We start from the raw sequence: 13,302 nt of genomic DNA, 5'->3' as shown, positions 1-13,302 counted from the left end.
TGAGGCTAAATGTGCAGAACTAGAAGTCATTAATAAAGAGATATATAGACAACAAAAACAAAACTAGCCTCTGAAAAGTAGAGCTGAAAATAAGGTAAGTCATCCCTTATTTACTCAATGCAACAGCTTTGGTTTCACTGATTTTTTGTTTTCAATTTCATAGATTTCTGCTTTAATTTTTTTCTTTTGATTATTTACTTTGCTCTTCTTTTTCTAGTTCCCTATGGTCTTACATTACTGATTTAAGTATTTCTTTTAATATATGAATTCAATTATATAAATCTAAGCACTGTTTTTGCTGCATCCCACAAAATTTAAAACTGTGTTTTTCCTTTTCATTTAGTTCAAAAAAATTTTTTAATTACTCTTGAGATTTCTTCTTAGACACATGTAAAATTTTAATAGGAAAGGTAAGAGCACACACCATTACCTTGTGCTCATTCATGGGGAAAAGCATTCAGTCACACAACATAAAGTATGATGTCAGCTGATTTTTTTGTAGGTTTGTTAACCATGGTATATTATTTTTTTTATGGATAGTGGGATTCAATTTGCTAATATTTTGTTGAGGATTTCTGCAACTATGTTCATGAGATATACTAGTTCATAGATTTCTTTCTTCCTTTCATTTTTTCTTCTGTCTTTGTCTAGTTTTGATATCAATTTAATTCTGACTTCATAAAGAGAGTTGAATACTTCCCTCCTCTTCTTTGTTTAGAAGAAATGGTAGAGGCATAATGTTATACGTATTTGGTAGAATTCACCAGTAAATCATCTGTGTGTAGATATTTCTTTTTTGGTAGGTTTTTAACTATGAATTCAATTTCATTAATAGTTATAAGACTTAAAATCATAATCTTTTCCTTCTTGGGTGAGTTTAATCTTTTCCTTCTTAGGTAGCCGGCTAAGGAATTAATCCATTTCAATGAATTGGTCCATTTCACCTAATTTGTCAAATTTGTGCACATCAAGTTGTTTTTTATTATTCCTATTGTTCTTTCGATTCTTGGGGGAAAGAGGGGTCTGTTGCGATATCCTCTCTTCCATAACTGATACTGGTTCTATATGGCTTCTCTTTTCTTTCTTGTCAATTTAGCTAGACATCAATTTTATTTATCTATGCAAAAAAACTTTTCATTTTATTGATAATCACTATTTTTTTTTTGCTTTTTTAAAATTAATTTCTCATATTATCTGGTACTTATTTTGTTTTCTCTTGCACAAGGTAATGGTTTGTGCTCTTAACTCTCCTATTGAAATTTTATATGTGTACAAGAAGAAATCTAAAGAGTAATTTAAAAATTTTTTTGAACTAAAAACTTTTGAGATGGAAACATAGATTACTGATTTGGAATCTTTTTTCCTAACGTAATTAATGCAATCAGTTTTCTTATAAACACTGCCTGGGCTGCATAAATTTTGAGGTTATATTTTCATTTTGTTTAGTTCAAAATATATTTTAATTTTCCCTGAGGCTTCTTCTTTTGCCCAATAGATTATTTAGAAGTCTGCTATTTAATTTCCAAAAAGCTTGGATTATCCTTTTATCCTCTCTGTTATTGATTTCTACTTCATTTTTATTATATTCTGAGAACATGATTTGAGTTCAATTTATTTATATATATACTAGAGGCCCGATGCACAAAAATTTGTGCACTCGGGGGCGGGGGGGGGGGGGGTCCCTCAGCCTGGCCTGTGCCCTCTCGCAGTCTGGGACCCCTTGGGAGATAACGACCTGCTGTCTTAGGCCTGCTCCTGGGTGGCAGAGGACAGGCCCAATCCCTAGGTGCAGCCCCTGGTCAGGCTCAGAGCAGGGCCGATTGGGGAGTTGGGGCGCCGCCCCCTGTAATGCACAGAGCAGGGCTGATCAGGGGGTTGGGGAGCTCCCCCCTGTCACGCACAGAGCAGGGCCCATCAGGGGGTTGGGGAGCTCCGCCCTGTCACTCACAGAGCAGGGCCCATCAGGGGGTTGAGGAGCTCCCGTCACTCACAGAGTAGGGCCGATAGGGGAGTTGGCGCACCGCCCCCTGTCACACACAGAGCAGGGACGATCAGGGGGTTGGGGCACCGCCCTCTATCCCCCACAGAGCAGGGCCGATCAGGGGGTTGGGGCGCAGCCACTCTCACACTCAGGGCAGGGCTGATGGGGAGGTTATGGCTCTACCCCGTCACACACAGAGCAGGGCCCGTGGGGTGGGGGGGTTGGGGCGCTGCACCCTGTCACACACAGAGCCGCACGGTGATCAGGGGGTTGGGGAGCTCCCCCCATCAGGCACAGAGCAGGGCCGATAAGGGGGTTGGGGCGCCTTCAACTGTCACTAACAGAGCAGGGCAGATAGGGAGGTTGTGGCCCGCCCCCTGTCACACACAGAGCTGCAGGGCGATCAGGGGGTTTGGGTGCTGCCCCCTGTCACACTGATCCCGGTGCCGGGAGGCCTCTCAGCTCCGCTGATCCCAGTGCTGGGAGGCATATTACCCTTTTACTATATAGAATAGAGGCCTGGTGCATGGGTGGGGGCTGGCTGGTTTGCCCTGAAGGGTGTCCTGGATCAGGGTGGGGGTCCCCACTGGGGTGCCTGGCCAGCCTGGATGAGGGGCTGATGGCTGTTTGCAGCTGGTCACACACCCTTCAGGGTGGGGGTCCCCACTGGGGTGCCTGGTCAGTCTGGGTGAGGGGCTGAGGGCTGTTTTCAAGCTGGGATTGAAGCTCCCAACTGCTCCTTTTTTCCTTTTTCTTTTTTTTTTATTCTGGGCCAGCTTTAGCTCTGAGGCTTGGCTCCAGCTCTGAGGCCTCAGCTGCTGAAAACAGGTATCTGGTTTGTTTAGGTTCTATAATCGAAACTCTGTATCAACTCCAGCTCTGAGCTACCGGCCTGCTGAAAGCTGGTTTCTGGGGGGTTTTTTAGCTTCTATATTTGTTACAATGTTTGAAACTGCAGGCTCAGAGGCCAGCAAGGCAGGCGGGGAACGTTGCAGTCCTCCGTCACTGAAGCAAGCAAGCCTCATGTTAGTTTCAAGCTGCCTGGCTGCCGGCCGCCATCTTGGCTGGCAGTTAATTTGAATATCGCCCTGATTAGCCAATGGGAAGGGTAGCGGTCGTACGCCAATTACCATGTTTCTCTTTTATTAGATAGGATTTTCTTGATTTTCCACAGAGAGGAAGGGAGAGGGATAGAGAGTTAGAAACATCAACAAGATAGAAACATCGATCAGCTGCCTCCTGCACACCTCCTACTGGGGATGTGCCCACAACCAAGGTACATGCCCTTGACCGGAATCGAACCTGGGACCATTCAGTCTGCAGGCCAATGTTCTATCCACTGAGCCAAACTGGTCAGGGCTGAGTTCAATTTTTTTAACTTAAGGTTTATATAATGACTAAGATATGTTATGTTTGGGTAACATGTACTTGAAAAGAATGTATATTCTGTTGTTGCTGAGTAAAGTATTCTATAAATATAAATTAAATCTAAGTGGTAGATAGTATTCAGGCACTCTGTACCCTTGGTGATTTCTGTCTGGTAGAGTTCTATCTATTACTGAAAAAGGACTATTGGAGTTCTGTCAAATTTTGCTTCATGTATTTTTAATTTCTGTTGTTAGGTATGCACACATTTAGAATCTTTTTAGCAATATGTAACGGTCTTCTAGATAATTATCTTTGCAATGGAGTCTACTTTGTTTGATATTAATATAGCCACTACAGTTTTCTTTTTATTGGTGTTGCACAATATCTTATCCCATTCCTTCACATTTAACCTATGTTATTAAATTTCTAACAGACAGTATACAATGGGGTCATTTGCCTATGCACTCTGACAATCTCTTTTAATTGACATGTTTACATCATTTAAAAGTTTAATGTAAATATTGGTGGGTAAGAATTTACATCTATCATTTTATTCGTTTTCTGCTTCTTCCATTTGTTTTCCCTTTTCTGCCTTCTTTGGGATTGAGTATTTTTTAATGGTCCACTTTAATTATCTGACATATCATTGTGATTCTAACTTATCTCTTTATTTTATAAGTAGTGATTCTAGGGAATATTACATTCATACTTAACTTTTAGGTCTAGTTAGCATTAGTGTTTTATGACTTCAAGTGGACCATAGATGTCATATATTGTATCTCATCCACTGAAAACCACATCAGACAATGTTATGATTTTTGCTTTCAACTGTCAAATATATTTTGAAGAACTCAATAGTCTATAATATTTATGCAAATATTTACCATCTCTGTTAATCTTCTTTCCATTCCTGATAACCAAGTTTCCTTCTGGTATCATTTCTCCTTCTGTCTTAAGAACATTCTTAAGCAAATGCTTAGATCTTTTGGCAATGAATACCCCCGTTTTCCTTTATCTGGATATGTCCTTATATTACTCTCATCACTAAAAAATATTTTTCCTGGTTATATACAATTCTTTTCTTTCAGCACTTTAAGAATGTTTTGCCTTTTCTTCCCACCTCAATGGTTTCTGATGAGAAATTCTCTATCGTTCAAGTCATTGTTCCTGTATAGGTAATGTCATATTTCTCTGGGTCTTTTCAATATTTTTTTGTTTTTATTTTTCCAAATTATTATGGCATGCCTGGGTATCAATTTCTTTCGGTTTACCCTGTTTCAGGTTCTCTGACTCTGTATGTATACATCTTTCACTAAATTTGTGAGTTTTGAGCCATTATTTCTTCAAACAGTTTTTAGCACCACAGTCTTTTCCAAAATATCTCTAAATGTCCAACATTTTGTTATTTTTCCCACAGTTCCTGAGGCTCTGTACAATTTTTAAAAATTTGTCTCCTCTTTGTTATTGAGTTATCCAGAGTGTTTTTTCCCCCACTTATTGTATTTTTCAGTTCTAATAATACCATACCTTTCTATCTTCTCTTTTTCTGCTGAGACTTTCTACTTTTCCATCTATTTCACAAGCATTCACAACTACTTGCTGGAACATTTATACTGCAACTATTATAAAGTTTCTATAATATCCCAACATCTGCATCATGATGATATGGTATGTTTGATCGTCTCTTTTCATGTGAATTCAAATTTTCCTGGTTCTTCATATGCTGAATACTTTTTTATTATAATCTAGACATTTTAAATATTATGTATGAAACTCTGGCTCTTGTTTAAATCCTGTGGATGATGTTATATTATTTTTTTGCTTTAATAGGTGATACATGGTTAGGTTAGGTTAGGTTAGGGCAGTGGTTCTCAACTTTCTGGCCCTTTAAATACAGTTCCTCATTTTGTGACCCAACCACAAAATTATTTTTGTTGCTACTTCGTAACTGTAATGTTGCTACTGTTATGAATCGTAATGTAAATATCTGATATGCAGGATGGTTTTAGGTGACCCCTGTGAAAGGGTCGTTCGACCGCCAAAGGGGTTGCGACCCACAGGTTGAGAAGCGGTGGGTTAGGGTCACAGGTATCAACATAGCTTCTGTGGGCACAGTTCCATTACCAATTGAATTTTCAAAGCCTCCGCGATTTTATCTCACTCTGCCCCACCTTACATCATCCAATAATCAGTCTAGGACTTGGGCAATAATTTGTTATTTCCATATATGTATAGCTCAGAGGCAATCCCATGAATTCATAACCAACTTTAAAGTACTGTTTTACCAAATCTCTCCTGCTACAGACCTCAGTATTTTTCAATTCCCTATAGGATCCCTTTTCCTTTCTTCAGTCAGAATGCTGGGGGCTTTAGGTTATCTGCTTGATCACAAACCTCTACTGTTATACCTGCTCTGGGTTCACACAAGGAAAGGACAGGGGATGGGGTTGAAATGGGAGTTTGTCAGTTGGAAAGGAAAGTTCCCATCCCTAATTTTGGCTACAGGCTACTGCTGCAGTCCCTGCTGCCATTACCAAAGAATTACTTGGGACTATGGCATGAGAGAACAGAGAAAAGAAAACCAGAAGAATTTCCACATTCACACAGTGTTAGGAGTTATCTTTCCCACTCCTTAAGCCAGAACTAGAGGGCTTCTTTTGGAGCTCTATTTGTCCATAACCAAGTACTCACTTGTAGCCATCAGGCTGTTAGTTCAGGTTCAGGGATCCTGGAAGGAAAAAAACTGGTAATCTCATAGTCAATGTGATGATACTTTAGACTCTAGTATTTTTTCCAATCCACCTATTATTAATTATTCTTTTGAGTCCTCAAATAGCTGTCCCATCCATTTTGTCCAGGTTGTATACATGCATTTAGTGGACGAAATAGAGTGTGTGTGCTTAATCTATCTGAAATGAAACCATATACAAAATTCTATTCTCCATTAATTCTCATTAACACATGGATGCTTCAAATATAATTATCAGAATATATTATTCATCTAAAATAAGAAAATAGTCATATGAGTTCTCCTTCATTCACAAAAAAAAGTGCTATTCACATAGTAAATAACTCATAGAAAGACAGCCATGATACTAAGAAAAGCTGATCATGTTTTGACTAAAGAGCTTTTATGATTATACTAGAGGCCCGGTACACGAAATTCATGCACAGGGAGAGGGGAGGGTCCCTCAGGCTGGCCTGCACCCTCTCCAATCCAGGACCCCTCAGGGGATGTCCGACTGTCTCTCGCAATCTGGGACTGCTGGCTCCTAACCACTTCCCTGCCTGCCTGCCTGATCGTCCCTAACCCCTCTGCCTACCAGCCTGATCGCCCCTAATCACCTCTGCATGCCTGCCTGGTTGCCCCTAACTGCTCCCCTGCCAGCCTGATCACCCCTAAATGCTCCCCTGCTGGCCTGATCGCCCCTAACCGCCTCTGCCTCGCCCCACAACCGGGACCCAGGATTCCCTCCTCCGGCTGGACCCGGGTTTCCCTCTCTCTGGCCGGCCGCAGGCACCCAGGACCCAGGACAGCTTCTCCTGGGCCGGCTGCATCCGCAGGGGACCATGGGTGGGCGGCTTCGCCCAGCCACAGCTGCAGATGCCCAGGACCGCGGGGTGGGCGGCTTGTCCCTCTCCCAGGCCACAAGTGCAGACACAGCCACTGGCGCTCGGGACCGCAGGGTGGGCAGCTTGTCCCTCTCCTAGGCTGCAGGCGCGGGCACCCAAGACCACGGGGCAGGTGGCTTGTCCCTCTTCCAGGCCACAGCCCCAGCTGCTGGTGCCCGGGACGGTGGGGTGGGCAGCTTGTCCCTCTCTCAAGCCGCAGCCCCAGCAGCTGGTACCCGGGACCGCAAGGTAGGCAGCTTGTCCCTCTGGTGGGCCACAGCCTGGCTGGTCCCCATTCCTCTCTCATGAGCTCATTTGTGCCTGACTGATCCCCATTCCTCTCTTGCAAGCTCATTTGTGCCTGGCTAGTCCCCATTCCTCTCTCCCCAGTGTTGAGTGTCTGAGTTGTTACTGTGTGATGGCATGATGTCCATTTGCATATTAGCTCTTTATTATATAGGATGCTATCACTGCAAAGCCCTCAAAATTTTATAGTGCACTATCAGAAAAAAAGGGACTCTGCTTAAGACACAGATAAATGGAAAGATATCCAGTGTTCATGGATTAGAATTAATATTATTAAAATATCCATACTACCCAAATCATCTACAGATTCAATGAAATACCTATCAAGATTCCAAAGGGCATTTTTTTTACAGAAGTAGAAAAAAACTCTAAAATTGATATGGAACCACAGAAGTCCAAAATAGTTACAAATCTTTATCTGATATTCAGATATATTCAAAATATATGAACAATTCCTACAAGTCAACAGTAGACCAACAAATAATCCAATTAAAAATTGTATAAAGGACCTGGACAGACAAATGGTCCACAGTATGTAAAGAGGTACTTAGCATCATTAATCATTAGGGAAATAAAAAACAAAACCACAATAACTCATTCCAGCTACATTGGTTATCTTCCAAAAGACAAAAGATAAATGCTGGTGAATATATGAAAGGAACCCTTGTGCACTCTTGGTGGGACTGTAAATTCATATAGCCACTGTGGAAAACAGTATGGAAGTGCTCAAAATATTAAAAAGAGAACTACCATGTGATTCAATAATTTCATTTCTGGATATATCCAAAGGAAACAAAGTCACTATGTAAAGAGACATCTGTATCCCCCATGTTCACTGCAGTCTTATTTACAATAGCCAACATATGTAAAAACCTAAGTGTTCACCGACAAATAAATGGATAAAGAAAATGTGGTGTATATACACAACAGAATACTATTTGGCAATAAAAAAAAGAAAGAAGGAAATCCTGCCATTTGTGACAACATGGATGGACGCTAAGGGCCTTTTGCTAAGTAAAATTAAGTCAGAGAACAACAAATACTATTGGGTCTCACTTATATGTGGAGTCTAAAAACAAAACAAAACTCACAGAAAAAAATATCAAATTTGTTTTTACCAGAAATGGGATGGAAAGAGGAGAAATATGATGGTGGTCAAAACACACAAACTTACAAAACTTACAGTTAAAGATAAGTAAGTCCTGGGGATGTAACATATAGCATGATAACTGTAGTTAACACTGCTATAAGGTACATTTGAAAGTTGCTAAAAGAGAAGTTCTCATTATAAGGAAAAAGACATTTTTAATTTTTTTACCTATAGGAGATAATGGATGTTAACTTATTATGGTAATCATTTCATAATATATGTAAGTTATTATACCATGTATCTTATACAGTGCTGTATATCAACTCTACCTCAATAAAGCTGAAAGAAAAAAATTTTAAATGATATATCTGGTATGTTATTACAAATAAACTACATTTAATTATAAAATTATTAAAATGATAAAAATATAATATGGTATTTGTAATTAGATCTAAATGATACAGCTCATCCAACTTTTTGTCTGAAAATGAAACCTTTACTATTTTGAGGGAAAGTAATCAAAATAACATTTTAAGACAAATAAAAAAAGGACTTGCTTTCTCACTCTTTATGAAATCACAATGACACAATGGCCACATTACAAGGTATTATTTGGGTGATCTATTTATAGGTAACTAGTTAAGAATCACCATCCAAGGAAATGTTAAGTGACTTTCAGTAGTAGATTCAAATTAAAATCATTAACAACATTTTCTTTCAAAAGGGTGATTTTTAAACTCTTTCAAACTCTGGGACTAAGAAATACAAGTTTTAAAATTTAGGTTTAAAACAAGAACAAAAAAGAAAGATCAAAAGAATATGACAGCAAAATTTAAGGGTGATGGGATTTGAGAAAGTCTTACAGTTTAAGGAGATCAATTTTTAAGAAAATCTAAGGAATCATACAACAAGGTGTTTGTCTCCAAAATAAACTAAAAACTTCTTCATTAACTTGTTTAAATCAACTTTTTCTGTACTCTGAATGTTATAAGACAACCCTTATACAATGTCAGTCAATAATGATAAATAAAAAGGGCACTATAATACAATTACTTATTTATATGAGTCAACTTTGTAGTTCTAACAAGAGCATATAAAAAATAAGGTACAAAAATTAGTTATTTTCATTTCCTTAAAAAATATCAAATGTTTTGCCATGAAAAACTATTACCCCTAAATGTCTTAAATTTTCAGGCCATCATCATTCAAGCAGTAGGCTAAAAGACATTTTTCATAATGCATACTAATGAGAACTTACTTCCTCCAAACTTTATTTAAATAGACCCACACTTTACTTTTATAATTTTACCAATTATAAAAGTTAGAATTACATAAGTTAAGACATTATAATGTAGTAATTAGAATTACATGGAAGATAACATAAGGTCACAAGTTTAATCCCTTTCTATGCAAGTTCAATATTCAGCTTTTTCCTATGCCCCTAGATTTGGTCAACCATTATATCTTGTAGGACAGCAGCCACTGGATGGGAAGGGAGAGTTCATGAGGAAAGAGGAGAGAAAAAAGGCAAAGGAATCAGAGAAGAATGGGCCCATGCAAATCCTTTACTATTAGGGAAAAACAACTTAGTGAGATAATGTGTCAGGAATATTATCTTTCATTCCATGTACTAGTCCCATATAAGGGGACTGGGAAATTAAAGCAAAAACCTGAGAATTTAGTTAACTTATCTGAAGTGTGACATGGAGATTTTATTTTAAGAGTTCTGGTCAAATTTGTTAAGAAATTCTTAAAAGTTCAGCAATATTCCAAAACATACCCCAAGAACAGATGGGCCCATTAAAAACACATACTATCTCTGTTCTTAATTCTGCAGGAAGGATGCTACAGGTCAACAGACATGTAGAGCAGTATTAATAACAACAAGTATGTCCATGTTGAAAACTAATTATCACCCCTCCCCTTATTAAAATAAGTACTTCCAGTAGTATAGGCAACACAAGCTATGAAATGCAATCTAGAATTTTACCACTCAAATGCATGTTTCCAATATTTTTAAACTGCTGATTAGGAGGGCAATGAAAAATACAAGTACCATGTCCCTCTAAATCAGCAGTTCTCAACCTGTGGGTCGCGAACAATGAAAATACATCCTGCATATCAGATATTTACATTATGATTCATAACAGTAGCAAAATTACAGTTATGAAGTAGCAACGAAAATAATTTTATGGTTGGGGGTCACCACAACATGAGGAACTGTGTTAAAGGGTCGCGGCATTAGGAAGGTTGAGAACCACTGCAATGTTCCTGTGAAGTACAAGCACCATAAAGGAAACTCATCTTAAGACAGAACTTCGTGCTATTTTTTGTGACATCTCAGAGGTGGTCAGCTGCTTCAGGATGAAGCTGAACATCTCTTTCCTAGCCACTGGCTGCCAGAAACTCACTGAAGTGGAGGATGAGCATAAACTTCGTACCTAGTATGAGAAGCTTATGACCACAGTGTGCTGCTGATGCTCTGGCTGAAGAATTGAATCAGTGGTCCAGAATGATGAACAACGTTTCCCCATTAAGCAGGGTGTCTTGACCCCGACCATGTCTGCCTGCTGTTGAGTAAGGAGCATTCCTGTTATAGACCAAGGAAGACTGGAGAGAGAAAGCGCAGATCTGTTTGAGGTAGTACTGTAGAAGTCAATCTTAGTGTTCCCAACTTGGTCATTGTAAAAAAGGGGGAGAAAGAGATTCCTGGTCTCACTGATACTACTACGCCTCATCGCTTGGGTCCCAAAAGAGCTAGTAGAATCCACAAACTTTTCACTATCTCTAAAGAAGATGTCTGCCAATATGTTGTGAGTAAGCCCCTAAACAAAGAAGGTAAGAAACCTAGGATTAAAGCACCCAAGATTCAGCAACTTGTTTCTCCATGTGTTCTGCAACACAAACGTCAGCACATTGCTCTGAAGAAACAAAGTGCTATGAAAAATAAGGAAGAGGCTACAGAATATGCTAAAATTTTGGCTAAGAGAATGAAGGAGGCCAAAGAAAAACACCAGGAACAGATTGCCAAGAGATGTAGGCTGCCCTCTCTAGAACTTCTACCTCTAAGTCTGAGTATAGTAAAAAGTGAGATTCATTAAGAGTAACAATAAATAATAACAAACATTTTTTTAAAAGACAGAATCTAGACACACCATCAACAAAATGAAAAGGGAGTCCACTGCATGAGAGAACATATTAAGCTATGATAAATCTAATAAGGGGTTAATTTCCAAAATATTTAAGGAACTCATACAGCTTACAAAAGGAAGACAAACAATCCAATTAAAAAATGGACAAAGGACTTAAACAGATACTTCTCCAAAGTAGACATACAGATGGCCAAGAGACATATGAAAAAATGCTCAAAGTCACTAACCATCAGAGAGATGCAAATTAAAATGACAATGAGGTACCACCTCACACCTGTCAGAATGGCTATCATCAACAAATCAACAAACAACAAGTGTTGGAGAGGATGTGGAGACAAGGGAACCCTAGTACATTGTTCGTGGGAATGCAGACTGGTGCAGCCACTATGGAAAACAGTACGGAGTTTCCTCAAAAAATGTAACTGCCATTTGACCCAGTGATCCCACTTCTAGGAATATATCCTAAGAAACCCAAAACACTAATCAGAAAGAATATATGCACCCCTATGTTCAGAGCAGCACAATTTACAACAGCTAAGATCTGGAATCAGCCCAAGTGCCCATCACTAGATGAGTGAATAAAAAAGCTGTGGTACTTTTATACCATGGAATACTATGCAGCTGTAAAAAAGAAAGATCTCTTTCTTTTTGAGACAGCATAGAGTGACCTAGAGAGTATTATGCTAAGCAAAGTAAGCCAATCAGAGAAAAATAAGTATCATATGATCTCACTCATCTGTGCAATCTAATGAACAAAATAAACCAATGAACAAAATAGATCCAGAGACATAAAAGCATGAATCAGACTCAGACATAAAAGCACGAATCTCAGAGGGAAGTGGGGGATTAACCAGGGACTTATATGCATATATGCATAGCCCATGGACACAGACAATAGTGGGGTGAATGCCTGGGAGGGGCAGATGCAAGGTGGACGGGGTCAATTGGAAAAAAGAGGGGGAAATTGTAGTACTTTCAACGATAAAGATAAATTTAAAAAGACAGAACTTTGTTTGAATCAAGTTTTCATACATAACTGCCCAATAACTATACATAACTTTAGTAAATCTGTCCCCTAAAAAAGAAGGCAGAACACACTTTGGCTTTTATGTCATATCATTAGGAATATAGCTTAAAATAGCAACATGAAATCTTATTTTAAATCTACTGTTCTGCTCCAAACACATTTCCTTTCACTGAAGACATCACAAAGAGCAACAAACATACATACAAGAGTTAACTGGAAAAGCTTTGCACATTATGTGAAAATAGGAACTGTAAAATTTACACATGTGCAAAAAATATATAATTAATAATAAGCAGTATCATTGTAATACCAAAGCTACAGCTATTTTTCCCTGCTGGATACATTTTAAGACATGATTTTTAATCCCAAGACAAGAAAAAGTGTGTTTTGACATTTATTTTCAGCTAGTTTATTTTTTCTATCTTTTCTACCTTTACTCATGTACACCCACCCTATATAATAAAAGCTTAATATGCTAAGTGTCCAGTCATCCGGTGATCAGTCGACTGTTCAACCAATCAAAGCATAATATGCTAATGATATGCTAAGACCGCTCAACCGCTCGCTATGACGTGCACTGACTGACCACCAGGGAGCAGACAGACAACCAGTCAATCAGTCACTATGACGTACACTAACCACCCAGGGGGGCAGATGCTCCGACCGGTAGGTTAGCTTGTTGCTGGGGTCTGGTGGATCGGGACTGAGCGAGATGGGCTGGACACGCCCTGAAGCCCTCCTGTGTCCCTCCCCAGCCAGCCGTCCC

The 13,302-nt window shown here is 39.1% G+C and overlaps 1 protein-coding gene and 1 pseudogene across 8 annotated transcripts in view; one reads left to right on the top strand and one right to left on the bottom strand.

Moving 5' to 3' along the window:
• The window catches only part of TCF12 (transcription factor 12), a 349,545-nt gene that overhangs the window by 271,189 nt on the left and 65,054 nt on the right, over nucleotides 1–13,302 (bottom strand). The window lies entirely within an intron of this gene.
• On the top strand, nucleotides 10,722–11,448 carry LOC118652637 (annotated as a pseudogene).

This window comes from Myotis myotis, unplaced genomic scaffold (genome assembly GCF_014108235.1).
Source record: "Myotis myotis isolate mMyoMyo1 unplaced genomic scaffold, mMyoMyo1.p scaffold_m19_p_1, whole genome shotgun sequence".
Taxonomy (NCBI): Eukaryota; Metazoa; Chordata; class Mammalia; order Chiroptera; family Vespertilionidae; genus Myotis; species Myotis myotis.
Note: the sequence above shows the minus strand (reverse complement) of the source record. Positions and strands in the feature narration are given on the sequence as shown.